The 25,096-nt window shown below is 41.3% G+C and overlaps 1 protein-coding gene and 1 pseudogene across 1 annotated transcript in view; one reads left to right on the plus strand and one right to left on the minus strand.

Moving 5' to 3' along the window:
* Positions 1-3,144, plus strand: part of LOC140065138 (uncharacterized) — a 29,209-nt pseudogene extending 26,065 nt beyond the window's left edge.
* The window catches only part of TBCD (tubulin folding cofactor D), a 648,429-nt gene that overhangs the window by 49,565 nt on the left and 573,768 nt on the right, over positions 1-25,096 (minus strand). The gene's annotated exons all lie outside the window — the stretch shown is intronic.

The raw sequence follows: 25,096 nt of genomic DNA on the forward strand, positions 1-25,096 counted from the left end.
ATACTGCTCACCAGGACCTCGGAGGAGGAGACTGAGATGTTACATCAGTAATAATACAGAACCTTATGGTAAGCAGGAAAGTCATAGCCACCATGGGCAGACAAGAAATGCTGCATGTACCCGGATTGCTGATATCACACAAATGTCCTGTGATACATCTTCAGAGTTTTCTTACCACAACCAATGATAAGGTTATATTTTATAATCTGTTTTATCCTTCACAGATGACAACACCAGGAGCTCAGAGGAACATCTGATATCATCACATGTTACAGCAGGTGATGGTTGTATCACACCAGATCCATCTGAAGACCATGACAATATCCCAGATGCTTCCTCAGGCCTTCACACACAAGATCCGTCATCTGCTCCTATTACATGGGTCCTTTCTACCGAATCATCAGGAACTGATAAGAACATGAAGTCGGGTTTAGAAAATGGAAAAGATTTTAGTGTTAAAGATCTTGTTATACATCAGAGAATTCACACAGGAGAGAAGCCATTTTCTTGTGTAGAATGTGGCAAATCTTTTAGTCAAAGTTCTTATCTTGTTAGACATCTTAAAATTCACACAGGGGACAGGAAATTTCCATGTACAGAATGTGGGAAATGTTTTTACCGCAAGTCGTCTCTTGTGATACATCAGAGAACTCACACAGGGGAGAAGACATTTTCATGTACAGATTGTGGAAAATGTTTTACCCAGAAAACAAATCTTGATCTACATCTGAGAAGTCACACAGGGGAGAAGCCATTTCCATGTACAGAATGTGGGAAATGTTATAGTGCTAAAGCAGCGCTTATTGTGCATCAAAAACTTCACACAGAGGAGAAGCAATATTCATGTTCAGAATGTGGAAAATGTTATTATCAAAAATCAGATCTTGTAAGACATCAGAGAACTCACACAGGGGAGAAGCCATTTTCATGTTTAGAATGTGGAAAATGTTTTTCCCAGAAAACAAATCTTGATCAACATCTGAGAAGTCACACAGGGGAGAGGCCGTTTTCATGTTTGGAATGTGGGAAATGTTATAGTGCTAAAGCAGCGCTTATTGTGCATCAAAGAAGTCACACGGGGGAAAAGCCATTTTCATGTTCAGAATGTGGAAAATGTTATTATCAAAAATTAGATCTTGTAAGACATCAGAGAACTCACACAGGGGAGAAGCCATTTTCATGTAGAGATTGTGGAAAATGTTTTACCCAGAAAAAAAATCTTCATCAACATCAGAGAACTCACACAGGGGAGAAGACATTTTCATGTACAGATTGTGGAAAATGTTTTACCAAGAAAACAAATCTTGATCTACATCTGAGAAGTCACACAGGGGAGAAGCCATTTCCATGTACAGAATGTGGGAAATGTTATAGTGCTAAATCAGCGCTTATTGTGCATCAAAAACTTCACACAGAGGAGAAGCAATATTCATGTTCAGAATGTGGAAAATGTTATTATCAAAAATCAGATCTTGTAAGACATCAGAGAACTCATACAGGGGAGAAGCCATTTTCATGTTTAGAATGTGGAAAATGTTTTTCCCAGAAAACAAACCTTGATCAACATCTGAGAAGTCACACAGGGGAGAGGCCGTTTTCATGTTTGGAATGTGGGAAATGTTATAGTGCTAAAGCAGCGCTTATTGTGCATCAAAGAAGTCACACGGGGGAGAAGCCATTTTCATGTTCAGAATGTGGAAAATGTTATTATCAAAAATTAGATCTTGTAAGACATCAGAGAACTCACACAGGGTAGAAGCCATTTTCATGTAGAGATTGTGGAAAATGTTTTACCCAGAAAAAAAATCTTCATCAACATCAGAGAACTCACACAGGGGAGAAGACATTTTCATGTACAGATTGTGGAAAATGTTTTACCAAGAAAACAAATCTTGATCTACATCTGAGAAGTCACACAGGGGAGAAGCCATTTCCATGTACAGAATGTGGGAAATGTTATAGTGCTAAATCAGCGCTTATTGTGCATCAAAAACTTCACACAGAGGAGAAGCAATATTCATGTTCAGAATGTGGAAAATGTTATTATCAAAAATCAGATCTTGTAAGACATCAGAGAACTCATACAGGGGAGAAGCCATTTTCATGTTTAGAATGTGGAAAATGTTTTTCCCAGAAAACAAATCTTGATCAACATCTGAGAAGTCACACAGGGGAGAGGCCGTTTTCATGTTTGGAATGTGGGAAATGTTATAGTGCTAAATCAGCGCTTATTGTGCATCAAAGAAGTCACACGGGGGAGAAGCCATTTTCATGTTCAGAATGTGGAAAATGTTATTATCAAAAATTAGATCTTGTAAGACATCAGAGAACTCACACAGGGGAGAAGCCATTTTCATGTAGAGATTGTGGAAAATGTTTTACCCAGAAAAAAAATCTTCATCAACATCGGAGAACTCACACAGGGGAGAAGCCGTTTTCATGTTCGGAATGTGGGAAATGTTTTGCTTGGAAGTGTAATCTTATTTACCATCATAAGTCGTCACACAGTGGTAAAGCTAAACATACATTATGAATCTGGGAAATGCTTTGGCCCAAGATTGTTCCTTTTACTAAATCAAAGACTCAGCGCTGGGGACTTGGGTTCAAGTCCCAGGGTCAACATCTGCAAATAGTTTGTATGTTCTCTCTGTGTTTGTGTGGGTTTCCTCCGGTTTCCTCCCACACTCCAAAACATACTGACAGGATGATTAGATTGTGAACCCCATGGGGACAGGGGACGATTTGTCAACTTCTGTGAGGCACTGTTTAACTACATAAATAAAGGAATTAATATTTTGACATTTGGACACCTTTTCCAAAATGGGGTTCACTACGTGAATAATTGTTTTTATATCACTCCTAGGAAAAGGAAGGGCGATGTTACTTTTCCTTTTTTCGCTGTCTCGTCACTGCACTAGTATACTATATGTAGTTAAGAGGTTAAGTATGGATTTCTTTTTATCTATAACACCTAGAAATAAAATCCTTATGTAGGATTAAATACAGTATTTTCCTATATAAAATGACTCCTGAACTGTGTTTCTAGGTGCCACAGTTCAGAAGACATAGCTATTAGCATTCTGATCCTCCAGCCTGTCAGCTGAAGGCAACATGAAAAGGAGGAGGAGGGAGCTGCAGGGAGGGGGAGGAAGCTGCAGGGAGGAGGAGGAAGCTGCAGGGAGGAGGAGGGAGCTGCAGGGAGGGGGGAGGGGGAGGAAGCTGCAGGGAGGGGGAGGAAGCTGCAGGGAGGGGGAGGAAGCTGCAGGGAGGAGGAGGAAGCTGCAGGGAGGAGGAGGAAGCTGCAAGGAGGGGGAGGGAGCTGCAGGGAGGAGGAGGGAGCTGCAGGGAGGATGAGGGAGCTGCAGGGAGGGGGAGGGAGCTGCAGGGAGGATGAGGGAGCTGCAGGGAGGGGGAGGGAGCTGCAGGGAGGGGGAGGGAGCATAAAATTCACAATGTTATCAGGATTTGGTGAGTGATGATGATGTCCCTAAGTATGAAGCTATTTGAAAAGATGTTGATCTTCTTTTTCTGTTCAAGAATAAATGTGAATTTTGTTTACGGAAAAGAAAAAATAAAAAATCACTTGAAAATAAGCCATTACCCACTTTTTAAAGCCAAAAATAATACAACACCCTGTCTTATTTTTGTAGATGGGTCAGAAGGTAAGAGTTCTCTGTATGGAGAGTTTTCCAAGTAATACGGCCTTATAGGCGTGTGGAGACTTATAGCCATAGATGCTCCACCAGAGAATTCTGGGAAGTATTTTTGGAGAATAGTTGCGAGCTTATTTAGAAACATATATATAGATAATGACAGTATACACCCCGACACCACAGATGGACAGGTAGTTTATAGCGGGTTGGGAGATATTCAGGTTAAACGAGTTTGTCTCAATATTGGGGAAAAAAATTTGCTTTAGGAAGGGACTTCTACACGCTCTTATAGCCAAACACAAACTCCATTGAAATCAATAGGGCCCAACATTGTAGATAACTGTATTGTAGCTGAATGGGGGTAATAGGGCAGTTACCCTGACGAAATTGTGTAAGGGAAAGTAATGAAATAATAAGATTATAAAAATGTCATAAAGAATGAAATAAAATAAAAAAATAAAATGTTGCAGACGCTCTGCGTGTTCAGACCCAGTTATTTACATAGAATATTATAGAGCATTGATGGAAATAACCCACAAGTCGGTTCAGGTCATCAATAGTATAAACGATACTGGGTGATTAATAACCCAAAAGGGGAATTCATGATGCTTTCGAACTGGGAAGTCACGATGGTCCCATTGGAGCTGCTGTAGTTCAGGAAACACCTCATTCTTGTGTGACCGGTGAGTCATGACCACCTCAAGAACTGTGCACTTTAAAGGGAACCTGTCATCAGAAATTGTCCTTATAAACCAGTATGTTGTCAAGAAGTTAAAAAGCTTCTTGATGATGTTTCTTTCATGGCCCAGCTTGGTGGCATCATCCAGAAAATCAACTTTGAAATTAGATGTATAACGTCAGGGAGGCAGAGAGTGTAACATGCTCCTACCATGTGACTGACATCATGCACCGGACTTCAGGAGATCTGATCAATGACGTCCCTGGACGCAGGACCATCCATCATTGTTAAGGGGGCATTGTATGCAGCGTCGGACTGAGTACCCCGAGTACCGACCCTGACTTCAAAAGTCAGAACAGAAGATGAGCCGGGCTGCCGGGGCCATCGGGCGCTGCCGGACGCTGTTTCCAGCACCTGATCACAGCCGGGAGTCGGACACTCCCCAGCAGGGCCACTGGCGGAGACGCGCTGCGTACAACAGCGTACGTGAGCACCGCCACCCGCCGGCCTCAGAGCGCGGTCTTGCGTATGCCGGGGCTCCTGTGATGAGGACGTCTGGGTGGGAGAGCGACGCGCCTGACTGAGACGCACATGTAACACCTCCGCCCTCCGGCATCATGCGACCTGCAGTTGAGGAGCGGAACCGGAGGTGAGTGGCCGCCTCCCGGCACTGTGATGACATCACGGCAGCTCTGGGGTAGCCGAGGGTGGGGGGATTTGATGGCTACTGTAGAGGAGGGGGGTCTTTGATGGCTGCTCTAGGGGAGGCGGGGGGCCTTTGATGACAGCTCTGGGGGAGGAGGGCCCTTTGATGACAGCTCTGGGGGAGGAGGGCCCTTTGATGACAGCTCTGGAAGAGGGGGGGCTTTGATGGCAGTTTTGGGGGAGGGGGCTTTGATGAAAGCTCTGGGGGATAGGGTTCCTTTGATGGCAGCTCTGAGGAGGGGGGCCGGGGCCCTGTGTTTCACATGACTGTTGTTACTCTTTAATGTCTTATTTTATTTTTATGTTCCCCGGAATGTAAAACGCTACTGAATTTAATGGTGCTATATAAATAAAGATTATTATTATGGAGTGGTGCTCCTGTAATTGCACTTCTGGGGGGAGAGGGGCTGCAGTAATGGTAGCTGTGTGAGGTAGGTTTATTAGGCAAATTTCTGATGACAGGTTCCCTTTAAGCATCAGCCCCTGCAGGAACCTTTGCAGCATTAAAGGAAACCTACCACTTGAAGTGGCAGGTTTCCGATGGCAATACCGGGCACCAGCTCAGGGTGAGCTCAGGGTGAGCTGGTGCCGGAGTTTATTTTAGTTAGTGTTTTAAACCGCGGTATCGCGGTAACACTTTTTAAACCTTTTAGCCGGCGCAGGCAGGTACGCGCTCGGCGCTTACCGTGCGCGCGGCTACATAGGAAGTGAATGAGAGCCGCGCGCATGGTAAGCGCCGAGCGTGTACCTGCCTGCGCCGGCTATAAAGTTTAAAAAGTGTTTTAAACCGCGATACCACGGTTTAAAACACTAACTAAAATAAGCTCCGGCACCAGCTCAGCCTGAGCTCAGCCTGAGCTGGTGCTCGGTATTGCCATCGGAAACCTGCCACTTCAAGTGGTAGGTTTCCTTTAAGTTCAGCATATGCACAAGGCAAGGGACGTCTGTCAATCTAGCTCATGCTACAAGGTATGGGGGAATTATTACCTCACATACTATAGATATGGCTGAGGAATATTATATGGGGGTATTATTACCTCACACACTGTATATATGGCTGATAAATCTTATATGAGGGTATTATTACCTCACACACTGTATATATGGCTGATAAATATTATATGGGGGTATTATTACTTCACACACTGTATATATGGCTTACAAATCTTATATGGAGGTATTATTACTTCACACACTGTATATATGGCTGATAAATCTTATATGGGGATATTATTACCTCACACACTGTATATATGGCTGATAAATATTATATGGGGGTATTATTACTTCACACACTGTATATATGGCTTACAAATCTTATATGGGGGTATTATTACATCACACACTGTATATATGGCTGATAAATCTTATATGGGGGTATTATTACATCACATACTGTATATACGGCTGATAAATCTTATATGGGGATATTATTACATCACATACTGTATATACGGTTGATAAATCTTATATGCGGGTATTATTACCTCACACACTGTACATATGGCTGATAAATCTTATATGGGGGTATTATTACCTCACACACTGAATATATGACTGATAAATCTTATATGGGGGTATTATTACCTCACACACTATAGGCATGGCTGATAAGTCTTATATGGGGATATTATTACCTCACACACTGTATATATGGCTGACAAATCTTATATGGGGATATTATTACCTCACAAACTGTATATATGGCTGATAAATCTTATATGGGGGTATTATTACCTCACACACTGTATATATGGCTGATAAATCTTATATGGGGGTATTATTACCTCACACACTGTATATATGGCTGACAAATCTTATATGGGGATATTATTACATCACACACAGTATATATGGCTGATAAATCTTATATGGAGGTATTATTACCTCACACACTGTATATATGGATGATAAATCTTATATGGTGATATTATTACCTCACACACTGTACATATGGCTGATAAATCTTATATGGGGATATTATTATCTCACACACTGTAGACATGGCTGCTAAATCTTATATAAGGGTATTATTACCTCAAACACAGTATATATGGCTGATAAATCTTATATGGGGATATTATTACCTCACACACTGTATATATGGCTGATAAATCTTATATAGGGATATTATTACCTCACACACTGTATATATGGCTGATAAATCTTATATGGGGATATTATTACCTCACACACTGTATATATGGCTGATAAATCTTATATAGGGATATTATTACCTCACACACTGTAGACATGGCTGATAAATCTTATATAAGGGTATTATTACCTCAAACACAGTATATATGGCTGATAAATCTTATATGGGGATATTATTACCTCAAACACAGTATATATGGCTGATAAATCTTATATAGGGATATTATTACCTCACACACTGTAGACATGGCTGATAAATCTTATATGGGGGTATTATTACCTCACACACAGTATATATGGCTGATAAATCTTATATAGGGATATTATTACCTCACACACTGTAGACATGGCTGATAAATCTTATATGGGGGTATTATTACCTCACACACAGTATATATGGCTGATAAATCTTATATGGGGGTAGTATTACCTCACACACTGTATATATGGCTGATAAATCTTATATGGGGATATTATTACATCACACACTGTATATATGGCTGATAAATCTTATATGGGGGTATTATTACATCACACACTGTATATATGGCTGATAAATCTTATATGGAGATATTATTACATCACACACTGTATATATGGCTGATAAATCTTATATGAGGGTATTAATACCTCACACACTGTATATATGGCTGATAAATCTTATATGGGGGTATTATTACATCACACACTGTATATATGGCTGATAAATCTTATATGGGGGTATTATTACATCACATACTGTATATACAGCTGATAAATCTTATATGGGGATATTATTACATCACATACTGTAAATACGGTTGATAAATCTTATATGCGGGTATTATTACCTCACACACTGTACATATGGCTGATAAATCTTATATGGGGATATTATTACCTCACACACTGTATATATGACTGATAAATCTTATATGGGGTATTATTACCTCACACACTGTATATATGGCTGATAAATCTTATATGGGGGTATTATTACCTCACACACTGTATATATGGCTGATAAATCTTATATGGGGGTATTATTACCTCACACACTGAATATATGACTGATAAATCTTATATGGGGGTATTATTACCTCACACACTATAGACATGGCTGATAAGTCTTATATGGGGATATTATTACCTCACACACTGTATATATGGCTGACAAATCTTATATGGGGATATTATTACCTCACAAACTGTATATATGGCTGATAAATCTTATATGGGGGTATTATTACCTCACACACTGTATATATGGCTGAAAAATCTTATATGGGGGTATTATTACCTCACACACTGTATATATGGCTGACAAATCTTATATGGGGATATTATTACATCACACACCGTAGATATGGCTGATAAATCTTATATAAGGGTATTATTACCTCAAACACAGTATATATGGCTGATAAATCTTATATGGGGATATTATTACCTCACACACTGTATATATGGCTGATAAATCTTATATAGGGATGTTATTACCTCACACACTGTAGACATGGCTGATAAATCTTACATAAGGGTATTATTACCTCAAACACAGTATATATGGCTGATAAATCTTATATGGGGATATTATTACCTCAAACACAGTATATATGGCTGATAAATCTTATATGGGGGTAGTATTACCTCACACACTGTATATATGGCTGATAAATCTTATATGGGGGTATTATTACCTCACACACTGAATATATGACTGATAAATCTTATATGGGGGTATTATTACCTCACACACTATAGACATGGCTGATAAGTCTTATATGGGGATATTATTACCTCACACACTGTATATATGGCTGACAAATCTTATATGGGGATATTATTACCTCACAAACTGTATATATGGCTGATAAATCTTATATGGGGGTATTATTACCTCACACACTGTATATATGGCTGATAAATCTTATATGGGGGTATTATTACCTCACACACTGTATATATGGCTGACAAATCTTATATGGGGATATTATTACGTCACACACAGTATATATGGCTGATAAATCTTATATGGAGGTATTATTACCCCACACACTGTATATATGGCTGATAAATCTTATATGGGGGTATTATTACCTCACACACCGTAGATATGGCTGATAAATCTTATATAAGGGTATTATTACCTCAAACACAGTATATATGGCTGATAAATCTTATATGGGGATATTATTACCTCAAACACAGTATATATGGCTGATAAATCTTATATAGGGATATTATTACCTCACACACTGTAGACATGGCTGATAAATCTTATATGGGGGTATTATTACCTCACACACAGTATATATGGCTGATAAATCTTATATGGGGATATTATTACCTCACACACAGTATATATGGCTGATAAATCTTATATAGGGATATTATTACCTCACACACTGTAGACATGGCTGATAAATCTTATATGGGGGTATTATTACCTCACACACAGTATATATGGCTGATAAATCTTATATGGGGATATTATTACCTCACACACTGTATATATGGCTGATAAATCTTATATGGGGGTATTATTACATCACACACTGTATATATGGCTGATAAATCTTATATGGAGATATTATTACATCACACACTGTATATATGGCTGATAAATCTTATATGGGGTATTATTACCTCACACACTGTATATATGGCTGATAAATCTTATATGGGGGTATTATTACCTCACACACTGTATATATGGCTGATAAATCTTATATGGGGGTATTATTACCTCACACACTGAATATATGACTGATAAATCTTATATGGGGGTATTATTACCTCACACACTATAGACATGGCTGATAAGTCTTATATGGGGATATTATTACCTCACACACTGTATATATGGCTGACAAATCTTATATGGGGATATTATTACCTCACAAACTGTATATATGGCTGATAAATCTTATATGGGGGTATTATTACCTCACACACTGTATATATGGCTGAAAAATCTTATATGGGGGTATTATTACCTCACACACTGTATATATGGCTGACAAATCTTATATGGGGATATTATTACGTCACACACCGTAGATATGGCTGATAAATCTTATATAAGGGTATTATTACCTCAAACACAGTATATATGGCTGATAAATCTTATATGGGGATATTATTACCTCACACACTGTATATATGGCTGATAAATCTTATATAGGGATGTTATTACCTCACACACTGTAGACATGGCTGATAAATCTTACATAAGGGTATTATTACCTCAAACACAGTATATATGGCTGATAAATCTTATATGGGGATATTATTACCTCAAACACAGTATATATGGCTGATAAATCTTATATAGGGATATTATTACCTCACACACTGTAGACATGGCTGATAAATCTTATATGGGGGTATTATTACCTCACACACAGTATATATGGCTGATAAATCTTATATAGGGATATTATTACCTCACACACTGTAGACATGGCTGATAAATCTTATATGGGGGTATTATTACCTCACACACAGTATATATGGCTGATAAATCTTATATGGGGGTAGTATTACCTCACACACTGTATATATGGCTGATAAATCTTATATGGGGGTATTATTACCTCACACACTGAATATATGACTGATAAATCTTATATGGGGGTATTATTACCTCACACACTATAGACATGGCTGATAAGTCTTATATGGGGATATTATTACCTCACACACTGTATATATGGCTGACAAATCTTATATGGGGATATTATTACCTCACAAACTGTATATATGGCTGATAAATCTTATATGGGGGTATTATTACCTCACACACTGTATATATGGCTGATAAATCTTATATGGGGGTATTATTACCTCACACACTGTATATATGGCTGACAAATCTTATATGGGGATATTATTACGTCACACACAGTATATATGGCTGATAAATCTTATATGGAGGTATTATTACCCCACACACTGTATATATGGCTGATAAATCTTATATGGGGGTATTATTACCTCACACACCGTAGATATGGCTGATAAATCTTATATAAGGGTATTATTACCTCAAACACAGTATATATGGCTGATAAATCTTATATGGGGATATTATTACCTCAAACACAGTATATATGGCTGATAAATCTTATATAGGGATATTATTACCTCACACACTGTAGACATGGCTGATAAATCTTATATGGGGGTATTATTACCTCACACACAGTATATATGGCTGATAAATCTTATATGGGGATATTATTACCTCACACACAGTATATATGGCTGATAAATCTTATATAGGGATATTATTACCTCACACACTGTAGACATGGCTGATAAATCTTATATGGGGGTATTATTACCTCACACACAGTATATATGGCTGATAAATCTTATATGGGGATATTATTACCTCACACACTGTATATATGGCTGATAAATCTTATATGGGGGTATTATTACATCACACACTGTATATATGGCTGATAAATCTTATATGGAGATATTATTACATCACACACTGTATATATGGCTGATAAATCTTATATGAGGGTATTAATACCTCACACACTGTATATATGGCTGATAAATCTTATATGGGGGTATTATTACATCACACACTGTATATATGGCTGATAAATCTTATATGGGGGTATTATTACATCACATACTGTATATACGGCTGATAAATCTTATATGGGGATATTATTACATCACATACTGTAAATACGGTTGATAAATCTTATATGCGGGTATTATTACCTCACACACTGTACATATGGCTGATAAATCTTATATGGGGTATTATTACCTCACACACTGTATATATGACTGATAAATCTTATATGGGGTATTATTACCTCACACACTGAATATATGACTGATAAATCTTATATGGGGGTATTATTACCTCACACACTATAGACATGGCTGATAAGTCTTATATGGGGGTATTATTACCTCACACACTGTATATATGGCTGATAAATCTTATATGGGGGTATTATTACCTCACACACTGTATATATGGCTGACAAATCTTATATGGGGATATTATTACCTCACACACAGTATATATGGCTGATAAATCTTATATGGAGGTATTATTACCTCACACACTGTATATATGGATGATAAATCTTATATGGGGATATTATTACTTCACACACTGTATATATGGCTGATAAATCTTATATAGGGATGTTATTACCTCACACACTGTATATATGGCTGATAAATCTTATATGGGGATATTATTACCTCACACACTGTATATATGGCTGATAAATCTTATATGGGGATATTATAACCTCAAACACAGTATATATGGCTGATAAATCTTATATGGGGATATTATTACCTCACACACTGTATATATGGCTGATAAATCTTATATGGGGATATTATTACCTCAAACACAGTATATATGGCTGATAAATCTTATATGGGGATATTATTACCTCAAACACAGTATATATGGCTGATAAATCTTATATGGGGATATTATTACCTCACACACTGTATATATGGCTGATAAATCTTATATGGGGATATTATTACCTCACACACTGTAGATATGGGTGATAAATCTTATATGGAGATATTATTACATCACACACTGTATATACGGCTGATAAATCTTATATGGGGGTTTTTATTACCTCTCACATTGTATATATGGCTGATAAATCTTATATGGGGATATTATTACCTCACACACTGTATATATGGATGATAAATCTTATATGGAGGTATTATCACCTCACACACTGTACATATGGCTGATAAATCTTATATGGGGGTATTATTACCTCACACACAGTAGATATGGCTGATAAATCTTATATGGGGGTATTATTACCTCACATACTGTATATATGGCTGATAAATCTTATATGGGGGTATTATTACCTCACACACAGTAGATATGGCTGATAAATCTTATATGGAGATATTATTACCTCACACACTGTACATATGGCTGATAAATCTTATATGGGGATATTATTACCTCACACACTGTACATATGGCTGATAAATCTTATATGGGGATATTATTACCTCACACACTGTAGATATGGGTGATAAATCTTATATGGAGATATTATTACATCACACACTGTATATACGGCTGATAAATCTTATATGGGGGTATTATTACATCACACACTGTACATATGGCTGATAAATCTTATATGGGGATATAATTACCTCACACACTGTATATATGGCTGATAAATCTTATATGGGGATATTATTACCTCACACACTGTATATATGGCTGATAAATCTTATATGGAGGTATTATTACCTCACACACTGTATATATGGCTAATAAATCTTATATGGGGGTATTATCACCTCACACACTGTATAAAGGGTTGATAAATCTTATATGGGGATATTATTACCTCACACACTGTATATATGGATAATAAATCTTATATGGAGGTATTATCACCTAACACACTGTATATATGGCTGATAAATCTTATATGGAGGTATTATCACCTCACACACTATATATAGCTGATAAATCTTATATGGGGGTATTATTACCTCACACACTGTATATACGGCTGATAAATCTTATATGGGGGTTTTTATTACCTCTCACATTGTATATATGGCTGATAAATCTTATATGGGGATATTATTACCTCACACACTGTATATATGGATGATAAATCTTATATGGAGGTATTATCACCTCACACACTGTACATATGGCTGATAAATCTTATATGGGGGTATTATTACCTCACACACAGTAGATATGGCTGATAAATCTCATATGGGGGTATTATTACCTCACATACTGTATATATGGCTGATAAATCTTATATGGGGGTATTATTACCTCACACACAGTAGATATGGCTGATAAATCTTATATGGAGATATTATTACCTCACACACTGTACATATGGCTGATAAATCTTATATGGGGATATTATTACCTCACACACTGTACATATGGCTGATAAATCTTATATGGGGATATTATTACCTCACACACTGTAGATATGGGTGATAAATCTTATATGGAGATATTATTACATCACACACTGTATATACGGCTGATAAATCTTATATGGGGGTATTATTACATCACACACTGTACATATGGCTGATAAATCTTATATGGGGATATAATTACCTCACACACTGTATATATGGCTGATAAATCTTATATGGGGATATTATTACCTCACACACTGTATATATGGCTGATAAATCTTATATGGAGGTATTATTACCTCACACACTGTATATATGGCTAATAAATCTTATATGGGGGTATTATCACCTCACACACTGTATAAAGGGTTGATAAATCTTATATGGGGATATTATTACCTCACACACTGTATATATGGATAATAAATCTTATATGGAGGTATTATCACCTAACACACTGTATATATGGCTGATAAATCTTATATGGAGATATTATCACCTCACACACTATATATAGCTGATAAATCTTATATGGGGGTATTATTACCTCACACACTGTAGACATGGCTGATAAATCCTATATGGGGATATTATTACCTCACACACTGTATACATGTGCAACATCCCCCACCGGGGCCTAGCCCTTGAGGTGAGGCCTGGAGACAGCCGGGGCCCGCGGTACCGGAGTGGCTGGCGGTTGCGGCCTAAGCACGCTATTGTCACGGTGCTTGGTAAGGGGGAACCGGAGGGCTGTCCTACAGCCTGGCAGGTCTCCAGCAGGGTGGTGTTGGCAAGAAAAGATGAGGGAGAGGCTGCTATAGCGGATCTCCCTGGGGCAACCCCTTTAATGTCCCGAGTGTGAGTCTCTGGGTGATGGACAGGGTGCCGGTGATGAAGGCAGCCGTATTAGCAGGGACCAGACGGAGACAGAAGTTGAAGAAAACAACTTACAGTTCTTTATTTGAACCGCAGGAACCGCAGCAAACGTGCCTTTAACAGGTAGGTAGGGTGCTGAGATGTGAGTTGGAGGGAGCCTCAGGAGATAGTTCACCAGCCTGGAAGTAGAGGGCAGGCTGGGAGGCAGCTGTGTCCTGGTAGGAAGCTTCAGCTTGTCCTGTAGGGCTTCAGGTATCACCTTCAAAGGTAAGATGATACCCCTTTTCCTCACTACACTAACTCTAGTCTAATGCTCCACTCTTCAGAGACAGGGGCTAGGCTCTTCCTGCTCTGGTATGGGCTAGACAGAGATTACTCACTCTCTCACTGATTCTCCTACAACAGAATCTCTCTGAAAAGATCTCTGGAAAGACCTAGAACATTCCTGGCCAGGGAGTTTTATTACCTCCCTTTGGTCAGGTGGTGGCTGCTCCTCCAATCACATCTCAGCTTACAGAGCACAGGATGTAACACATATCATTGGACAACAGCATCTTGCATCATACAAAATACTTAACCTCTGCCTTGCCAGGCAGGATTCACCACTGCAATATCCCTATGTCCTATCAGAACCATGTTGTGTAATGGGATTACATGCAGGTGGGACGTATTCGCAAACCCTACCTCGCCATTGCATCGGCGAGGGTGTTGCATACCCCGGGGGCAATTGAAAGAGCCGCCCTCGGCTCGACTACAGTTGTTTTGGGGCACAGAGGGGGCTAAGGGCACTTCTGGGAAGTGCAGGCTATGTGAGGTGTAGGGACAAACCGCCCATGGTCCTGGAGACAGGCACCTGGGTTGGTGTCGGACTAAGACAAAAACATGTAGCTGTATGACAGTTGGTCGCTGACACCATTAAACCGAACTGTACAGTAGGAAAGGTGTGGTGTCATGTCCTGTAATCCACTCCTTGCACCAAGGCCTGTATATTTGTTTTATCAACACTTCTTCCCTGGCGGCAATTATATAAGGTGTCTATCTGCATTGCGTTAGCATATGCGACACAAGTACCTCCTGACTGGTATCCTTACCCATGTATGGGTGGCATCCAGGTGCTAACTCTGTAACACCCCCGGTCCCCATAGGACCCGCAGTTTACGGACTACCCCCATGTGCAAACCTCGGTTTGAGGGATAAGGTAGCGGTCAGTGTTTTACACAAAAAGACGGTCCGACACAGCCACACTACAACCTGAAAAGCCTATGAAAGGGTAATGCAGACTACTGGCATATCTTCTGACAGTGTGCAAACAGGTTAAGATCACATTGGCTTAGCAGCCCAATGGGTACACATCTTATAACATTGCAAACGTTACAGAGGTGGATAGGCTACTCAGGGTAGCAGGATAAAATGTCTCTTTCCCTGCAAAGGAAAGGCATAAAAAGTGCAAGCAGAATGTCCGTACCTAAAAAGGAAGGCATTAAGTGCAAAATAATAAGTCAATAGACATAGCAACTTTTCCCTGGTAGTATCTGGCAAAAGTCTCACAGAAGGTCTCTAATGACAAAGTCCATCTTCTGGGTACAGCCCTTGATGTGGGGGGAAAAGTGCAATGGAAGAAAACAAAGGGTCTCCTCTATATGCAGAGGGACAGAGTCCTTTGAAGAAATCTCTGCTGTGGCAGAGGAAGGGGTGCTATCATAGCACATGACAGTGTATAATCTCTTGACTGAGATAAATAAGGGTAAGAGTCTCAGGAAAGTCTCTGGCTCTTTGGGGTAAGGACAGAAATATACACAATATGTACAGTACCTGAAGTGGGCTACAGCCCTTCAGGGGTTAATCTTGCAGCTCAAGAGCAATGGCTGCAGGCATGGGAGCTGGAACAGCAGGGAGGTCATCTGCGGTGGCAGGCAACTCAGCAAAGGGAGGAGACAGGCACTTCTCTGGCTGACCTTCTGTAGCTGGGGGCGCTGTGGAGCGCATGATGATGACCGCAGGAGCTGTAACTTCTCCATTGCTGACAGCTGAAGGATTGTTGTTCCTGGACTGAACTGTAGCTCTTGGGGGCGCTGTTGCGCTGACGGTGGTAACCTCTGTAGCTGGCAGGGCGTTCTCACCGGACAGCCTGGGCCTCTTAGCAGGTGGTCCTGGATACTCCGCAGGACGATCAGCAGCATTAGATAAGGGGTCAGGCCCCTTTAAGAGAGTCCCTTTTGTAGCCGGGCCTCCTATGGGGAGATGTTGACCCTCTGCAGGGTGGCCGGACTGTACCCCAGCTGGGGCTAAGGGAGATATAGTAACAGTCACTGTGATATAGGCCCTGGGGGCCACGGTACTCACATCCGCGGTGGTCCTCAGGAGGTCCGTCATCGGAGGAGGCAGCCGCTGTGGAGAATCCGCCATTGAAGACTGCGTACGGGAGACAGCAGTAAGAGGTGCAGCAGAGGAAGGTGCCCGAGGCTCGTGGGCAGGCCATGCGACACTTGGTTCTTCATCTCGGAGGCTGTGCGACATGTCGGCAGGACAGGAGACAGCACGCGGAGAAATCCAAGATGGCCGATTAACCTCTTTGATGCACGATGGCGGCTGCGCTGACTCTGAGGTACCTCGTGGGCTCTCACTGGCGTTGCAGCGCGGGAGAGTTTCGCGCCAGAGGGCGGAGCTTGAGTCTTTCCCGCCAGGAGTTGTGGCGGGCTGAATTTTCTGCTGCGCCACAGCGCGCTGAGGCAGGATTCGCGCCATCCGCGCAAGGGGTGGAGCTTAGCGATGCCTCTGGGTTTTCCCGCCAGTGAGGGTTTTGGCGGGCTGGAATTACTTGCTGCGCCACAGTTTCTGAGGTAAAAAATTTAGGCGCGGCAGCGCCGGATGTAGCAGAGCTGGTACAGTTCTTGCAGGGATTAACCTCTTGAGTGCTGGAGCGGCGCTCGACAGCATGTGGCAGCATTAACACAGTTCAATCCAGAAACACACAATTACTTGGGCCTAAACCCGGATGGCAGCAGGGTTAGGCAGCACAGTCTTTTCAATAAAGGAAAGTCTTTAATGCCGTAATAAGGCACAGAAGTATCAATCCTGTTCGTGACGCCACTTGCAACATCCCCCACCGGGGCCTAGCCCTTGAGGTGAGGCCTGGAGACAGCCGGGGCCCGCGGTACCGGAGTGGCTGGCGGTTGCGGCCTAAGCACGCTATTGTCACGGTGCTTGGTACGGGGGAACCGGAGGGCTGTCCTACAGCCTGGCAGGTCTCCAGCAGGGTGGTGTTGGCAAGAAAAGATGAGGGAGAGGCTGCTATAGCGGATCTCCCCGGGGCAACCCCTTTAATGTCCCGAGTGTGAGTCTCTGGGTGATAGACAGGGTGCCGGTGATGAAGGCAGCCGTATTAGCAGGGACCAGACGGAGACAGAAGTTGAAGAAAACAACTTACAGTTCTTTATTTGAACCGCAGGAACCGCAGCAAACGTGCCTTTAACAGGTAGGTAGGGTGCTGAGATGTGAGTTGGAGGGAGCCTCAGGAGATAGTTCACCAGCCTGGAAGTAGAGGGCAGGCTGGGAGGCAGCTGTGTCCTGGTAGGAAGCTTCAGCTTGTCCTGTAGGGCTTCAGGTATCACCTTCAAAGGTAAGATGATACCCCTTTTCCTCACTACACTAACTCTAGTCTAATGCTCCACTCTTCAGAGGCAGGGGCTAGGCTCTTCCTGCTCTGGTATGGGCTAGACAGAGATTACTCACTCTCTCACTGATTCTCCTACAACAGAATCTCTCTGAAAAGATCTCTGGAAAGACCTAGAACATTCCTGGCCAGGGAGTTTTATTACCTCCCGTTGGTCAGGTGGTGGCTGCTCCTCCAATCACATCTCAGCTTACAGAGCACAGGATGTAACACATATCATTGGACAACAGCATCTTACAGCATCATACAAAATACTTAACCTCTGCCTTGCCAGGCAGGATTCACCACTGCAATATCCCTATGTCCTATCAGAACCATGTTGTGTAATGGGATTACATGCAGGTGGGACGTATTCGCAAACCCTACCTCGCCATTGCATCGGCGAGGGTGTTGCACACGGCTGATAAATCTTATATGGGGGTATTTTTACCTCACACACTGTATACATGGCTGATAAATCTTATATGGGGGTATTATTACCTCACACACTGTATATATGGCTGATAAATCTTATATGGGGGTATTATTACCTCACACACTGTATATATGGCTGATAAATCTTATATGGGGGTATTATTACCTCATACACTGTATATATAGCTGATAAATCTTATATGGGGGTATTATTACCTCACACATTGTATATATGGCTGATAAATCTTATATGGGGATATTATTACCTCACACACTGTATATATGGCTGATAAATCTTATATGAGGGTATTATTACCTCACACACTGTATATATGGCTGATAAATCTTATATGGGGGTATTATTACCTCACACACTGTATATATGGCTGATAAATCTTATATGGGGATATTATTACCTCATACACTGTATATATAGCTGATAAATCTTATATGGGGGTATTATTACCTCACACACTGTAGATATGGATGATAAATCTTATATGGGGGTATTATTACCTCAAACACTGTATATATGGCTGATAAATCTTATACTGGGATATTATTACCTCACACACTGTATATATGGCTGATAAATCTTATATGGGGGTATTATTACCTCACACACTGTATATATAGCTGATAAATCTTATATGGGGGTATTATTACCTCACACACTGTATATATGGCTGATAAATCTTATACTGGGATATTATTACCTCACACACTGTATATATGGCTGATAAATCTTATATGGGGGTATTATTACCTCACACACTGTATATATAGCTGATAAATCTTATATGGAGGTATTATTACCTCACACACTGTATATATGGCTGGAGTCTTACCTCATGACTTCCTGTAGCAGGTGAAGGCCGGGGACATGAGGATATGTCTCCCCTGTCAGGTCCTGTGCTGTCTCCCTCCTCCTGCACTTACTCCTCACTGCTGTAGGGGGCAGTGTTATACTATGGGGTCTCCTGAGGAAGCGGCTACAGAACCTGCAGGTAAGTGTTTATGTGTAAAGCTTTTCTATCTGTCACCGGTCTCCAGTGATAGATCTCTCTCTATATAATATCTATCTGTCACTGGTCTCCAGTGATGGATCTCTCTCTATATAATATCTATCTGTCACCGGTCTCCAGTGATGGATCTCTCTCTATATAATATCTATCACCATCCACCATCATCTATCTGTCTATATATTTGTCCTTTAATATCTTGATAGGGATATTTTATGCAGGGCCCCAACAGCCCTCTTGACTTTTGTAAGGTGAGTCCTAATTAACTCTTTGAGGGAGGATGAGATAGCTGCCGGCAGCGAGATGACAGAGTAAATGAAAAACACACTCTGGTCTTCCGATGCACTCACATCACAATGTTTATTTCATACAGACACAGCTATATTTTAGCACATAGACATCAGCATTTGGGTGTTGTATGAAAAGAGATAAGGCACTTAGATTCTCATTACATGTCACAGGGTATTAGCTGACAGGCGAGCAAACTGGTTACATAAAAAGAAGTTTGGATCCTGACATTAACTGGACAGTGGTCAGGGAACATGGCCGCTGTATCTAAGATGGCGGACAGTAGCCAAGATGGCGTCCGAAACCAGTGCAACCTCCTTAACAATCTTCTATCTATCTATCTATCTATCTATCTATCTATCTCCTATCTATCTCCTATCTATCTATCTCATATCTATCTATCTATCTATCTATCTCCTATCTATCTATCTTTCTATCTAACTCCTATCTATCTATCTTATATCTATCATCTATATATCTCCTATCTATCTATCTCCTATCTGTCTATCTCATATCTGTCTATCTCATATCTATCTAACTATCTATCTCATATCTATCTCCTATCTATCTATCTATCTATCTCATATCTATCATCTATCTATACATTTTTTGGAAAGTCTAGATCAGCGCCCCATTAGTTTGGAAAATACCATTGTTAAAGATATTATACTGGACTCAGACGCCATCTTGCATATTGTCGGACATTTTAAAGATTCAGTATTCATTTCATATAACTTTGTGTAGTGATAACTGAAGTTTGGGTGGGGCTCATTCCTTAGAAAAGCACACAAAGACTTAGTGCTCACTAGCACCACCTAGAGGAAGGTATCCAGGCGAACACCTGGGAAGTTTCAGTATTTGCATGTAGCCAATAGTATTAGACTCCTTTGTGTGCTTACATCCAATAGTGTTACATTTCCTGGGTGAGAACACCCAATTATAGTTGCTGCTTTCCTAATTACACGCCTTATGTAAAGTGCCTTATGGTTTTCTATAAATGTCGGTCCCTCAATAAACTTATCAGTCTTGTTTGCTAACTTCCTGCAAGGACAGGTCTTGTCTTTTCTTTCAAGTTAGTCAAATTCCAGCGCTGGACACAGACTCATTTAATTTGAAAGTCACCTTACAATGATTAGGGGTTTGAGCCCCAGATAAAAATCTATAAGAATTGGCGTCTCCTGGGTGGCCATACTTTTATAGACATCTAACCATCGAGGTGACCTCCGCAAGAGTCCAGGCGGCCAGTGACCAGAACTGACAATGAGCGCTCGTCGGGGTAAGTCAAGTCTATTTTTGTCTACCTTGACTGTAGTTCTGTTTCACTGGCTGAAAGGGACTGGGTAAGGTCATCTCCTTGTGTGATATTATTTACTTTGCCTTACATGTCCATATTTAATAGTATGTTCACTTTAATTTCGGCAAAGGATCTCTTGTAAGGTGATTGACAGAGACTGGACGTGACTATGTATGTTGTAGAAAAAGGTCTGCAGTGCCCTCTTGTGAATTGTTGATGTAGTTCAGAAAGTTTGTGATGGTGGAGATTTTTGTTCATGTAAGCGAGGATAGAATCTGGAAGTTTGCAGAGACAAATTCTGGCCAAATTTACGTATCGTTCCTTCGGGATTGATGCGGCCCCGTGATGCGGCAAGGACAGTAGAGACAAGAGGGACACTGACGGGAATTTTACAGTTGAGCGTTATCTCCTTGATTTCTGAAACATTGTGTGAAGGTCTCTAATTTGTTCTTACTGATAGTTAGCAGGGTAGTCTGGAGCTGTATGTACGGAGGATATCTATAGCCCTTGAACAAAATCAGGTATTCCACAGATTCCACAAAATGGGTAGTGAGCAAAGTAAGACTGTAGCTGGACACTGCAGATCTAAAAAAAGGCAACTGACATAGTGTCACACAGGAAAGGTAAAGAGTGGGTAAAAGGAAGTTATGAGGTATTGAAGTTTTTGGGTATGTTAGATGATCCCCTGAGTGTGCAAAGGTGGGAGACAGCACTTGATAAAAATGGTGGCTGGCTCAAAGACAAAAAGTGGCACAGCCAGGCAGAAGGTTGTTTTGATGTAAGTAGAGAGTTAATGACAAAGGAAAGTGGATGGGGTTGATTACTGGAGACTTAGACCAGTGACTACGGACGGACCAGGACAGAGGGACAGGAATCCTGAGTGCTCATTAAAAAAAAAAGAAAAAAAAAGAAAAATCTTTTGGAATGCAGACCAGCACCCTCTTAGACTCCACCCCCGTATCTGGTGGTTAGAGAAGATGACACGCCTTACCATTTTTCAGTGGCGGCCATCTTAAGATAGTATATTCTTTTCAAGTCCCTGAAAGTTAATTGCCTATAACTCTACACTGTAGGCTGGTTGTAGGATAGCAGCTGAGTCACCCTTGAGGCGTCCTGGCAGAGGTTTGAGATAAATGCCGGCAGGTGAATATTTTCACCAATTTCAAACATCTGCTAGGGGTCTTGAGTGTGCAACGCTGTTTGTTTATTTTATTTTAAAACTTATTTGATCTTGACAATTGCAGAAAAATTACTAGAAAAAGTGTTGCAATGTCTCTGGTACCTGCTTTCTGGAGTTGAAAGAGTTAATCAGGATGAGATCTGTGGGCAGCTGTGCAGCAGGGCTTTGCTTTGCCTTATCTGTGTCTGTGAGAAGTGGCCTTGAAGCACACAGAAAGCATCTGTTTTGAGTGGGGGAGACAGAGCTGACAGCCAAAAAGACTTAAAGGAATTTGCTTGTGATAAGAATACAAAAAGACAGTATGATGTGACTCCTCCATTGTACCCCACGAACAGACTAAGCAAGAACAAGCCTCCCAACTGTATTACAGAGCCTATGACTGACTTTTATGAAAAAAAAACAACAAGTGTACCTGACTTCTGTTTGAGACTTGGAGTCTGGCCAGAACTTTATAGAGAGCACAGAACACTGAAATAGAGATGGTTGAGAGAATCCTATATGTCTAGATGAGATAAAGCGGAGACCGGTGTTAGCAGACTAGAAGCTGAGAAATCCTGTCTGCCCCAGCCTTAGGCACATCCCACTGGATCAAACTTTTGTTTTATTTTGCACTGAGTATCTAGGCCACACCACAGGTGTCTTAGCCCAGGAACGTGGTGGCCTCCCCAGTGGCCCACTATTAGGCCCGGTTAGACTCAGTCGTGAGGGGAGCTCCTCATGTGTCAGTAGCTGCAGCAGCAAGGCCAGTGAGTTGATCCTAGATCACTCAGTTACAGTGCAAACGCCATATACTTTGCACAGTGTCCTCACCCAAGTACAGCCCAAGCATCTGAGCAAAGGCCAGACAGCTCAGACTCCAGTGTGCACTCCTGATGCCCCAGGATACACTCATAAGGTGCACAGCTCTGAATCCTTCATTCTATCACCAGTCTTCCAGGATTCAGAGAGGGGGGGAGAGAAGGGTGATTAACCCAGATGTTGAGTTTTTTTCTCATAGATGGCTCCAGGTCTGCAGGAGAAGACAGACGGTTCTACACTGGATATACAGTGGTCAGTGGCGCACATGAGGTAGTACAAGCAGAACCACTCCCTACACACAGGTCAGTGCAGGAGGTGAAGTGACGGCACTCAGGGAAGCGCTACAGCTGGTGGAAGGTAAAAGGGCAAACATGTATACTCAAGGTATAGTCCTGGGGTCTAAAGACGACTATGAACCCATATGGAAGGCTAGAGATTTCCTCACCTCTGCAGGGACCCCCTCTAAGCATGGCACGCTGGTTAAAGAGCTCATGGATGCTCTCTTACTTCCACAAGAGGTGGGGATAGTAAAACTAAAAGCACACACAATTTGGTAACTCCACAAGCCAAGGGCAAGTATGTGGCTGACGGGATGGCGAAGGCAGCTGCACAGATGGAGCCCAGAGACTGTCCTGAAGTCTCAGCAGTGAGTTCTGAGCTAAAAGTTTGATCCACAGGTTCCAGTCCCTGGTGGCCCGAGAGTCATCAGAAGTGAAGGGAGTGTGGAGGAAAGCTGGAGCCCAGATGCCTATGGGACCTGGATGCTGGGAGAGAGGGTGTGCCTGCCCAGAGCCCTGCACCCGACAGTAAGTCAAGTAGCCTACGGACACATACACATCCAAAATGGCCATGCTAGTGCTCATAAACCGCAAGTGGTTTGCCTGGGCATTACTACCCCTGTCACTAGACTATTGAAAGCCTGTATAGTCTGTGCCCGCCACAGCCCGGGTAAGGTGGTAAAGACCCCACGGAAGGTGACACCCAAGCTGCTGTATCCCTTCCAGAGACTGCAGATGGATTTTATCCATCTACCAGAAGTGGTATGTAGGAATACGTGCCTGTGTGCATTGATCTCTTTCCAGGGTGGCCAGAAGCTTCTCCCATGACCAAGGCTACTACCAGAGCTGCAGCCAAGAAGTTGGTGAGTGAGATTTTTCTGCAGGTTTGGACTTCCAGAGACCATAGAGTCCGGTCGCAGAACCCACTTCACTGGACAGGTAAAAACCTAAAGCCTTGTCCCTCCTGGGTGTAGGACAGACCCTTCCTGAATTAGTTGTGGGTTTGAGAGAATAAATGGCACTCTTAAGTTAGAGATCCAGAAGGCCATGGAAGTAATAGGGAAACCATGGCGTGAGTGCTTTCCTGCTGCCCACCATACAGTTAGGACCACCCCCAACAGAAAGATGGAGTATTTGAAGTATTTTTTGGCT

Source organism: Engystomops pustulosus, chromosome 6, assembly GCF_040894005.1.
Source record: "Engystomops pustulosus chromosome 6, aEngPut4.maternal, whole genome shotgun sequence".
NCBI lineage: Eukaryota > Metazoa > Chordata > Amphibia > Anura > Leptodactylidae > Engystomops > Engystomops pustulosus.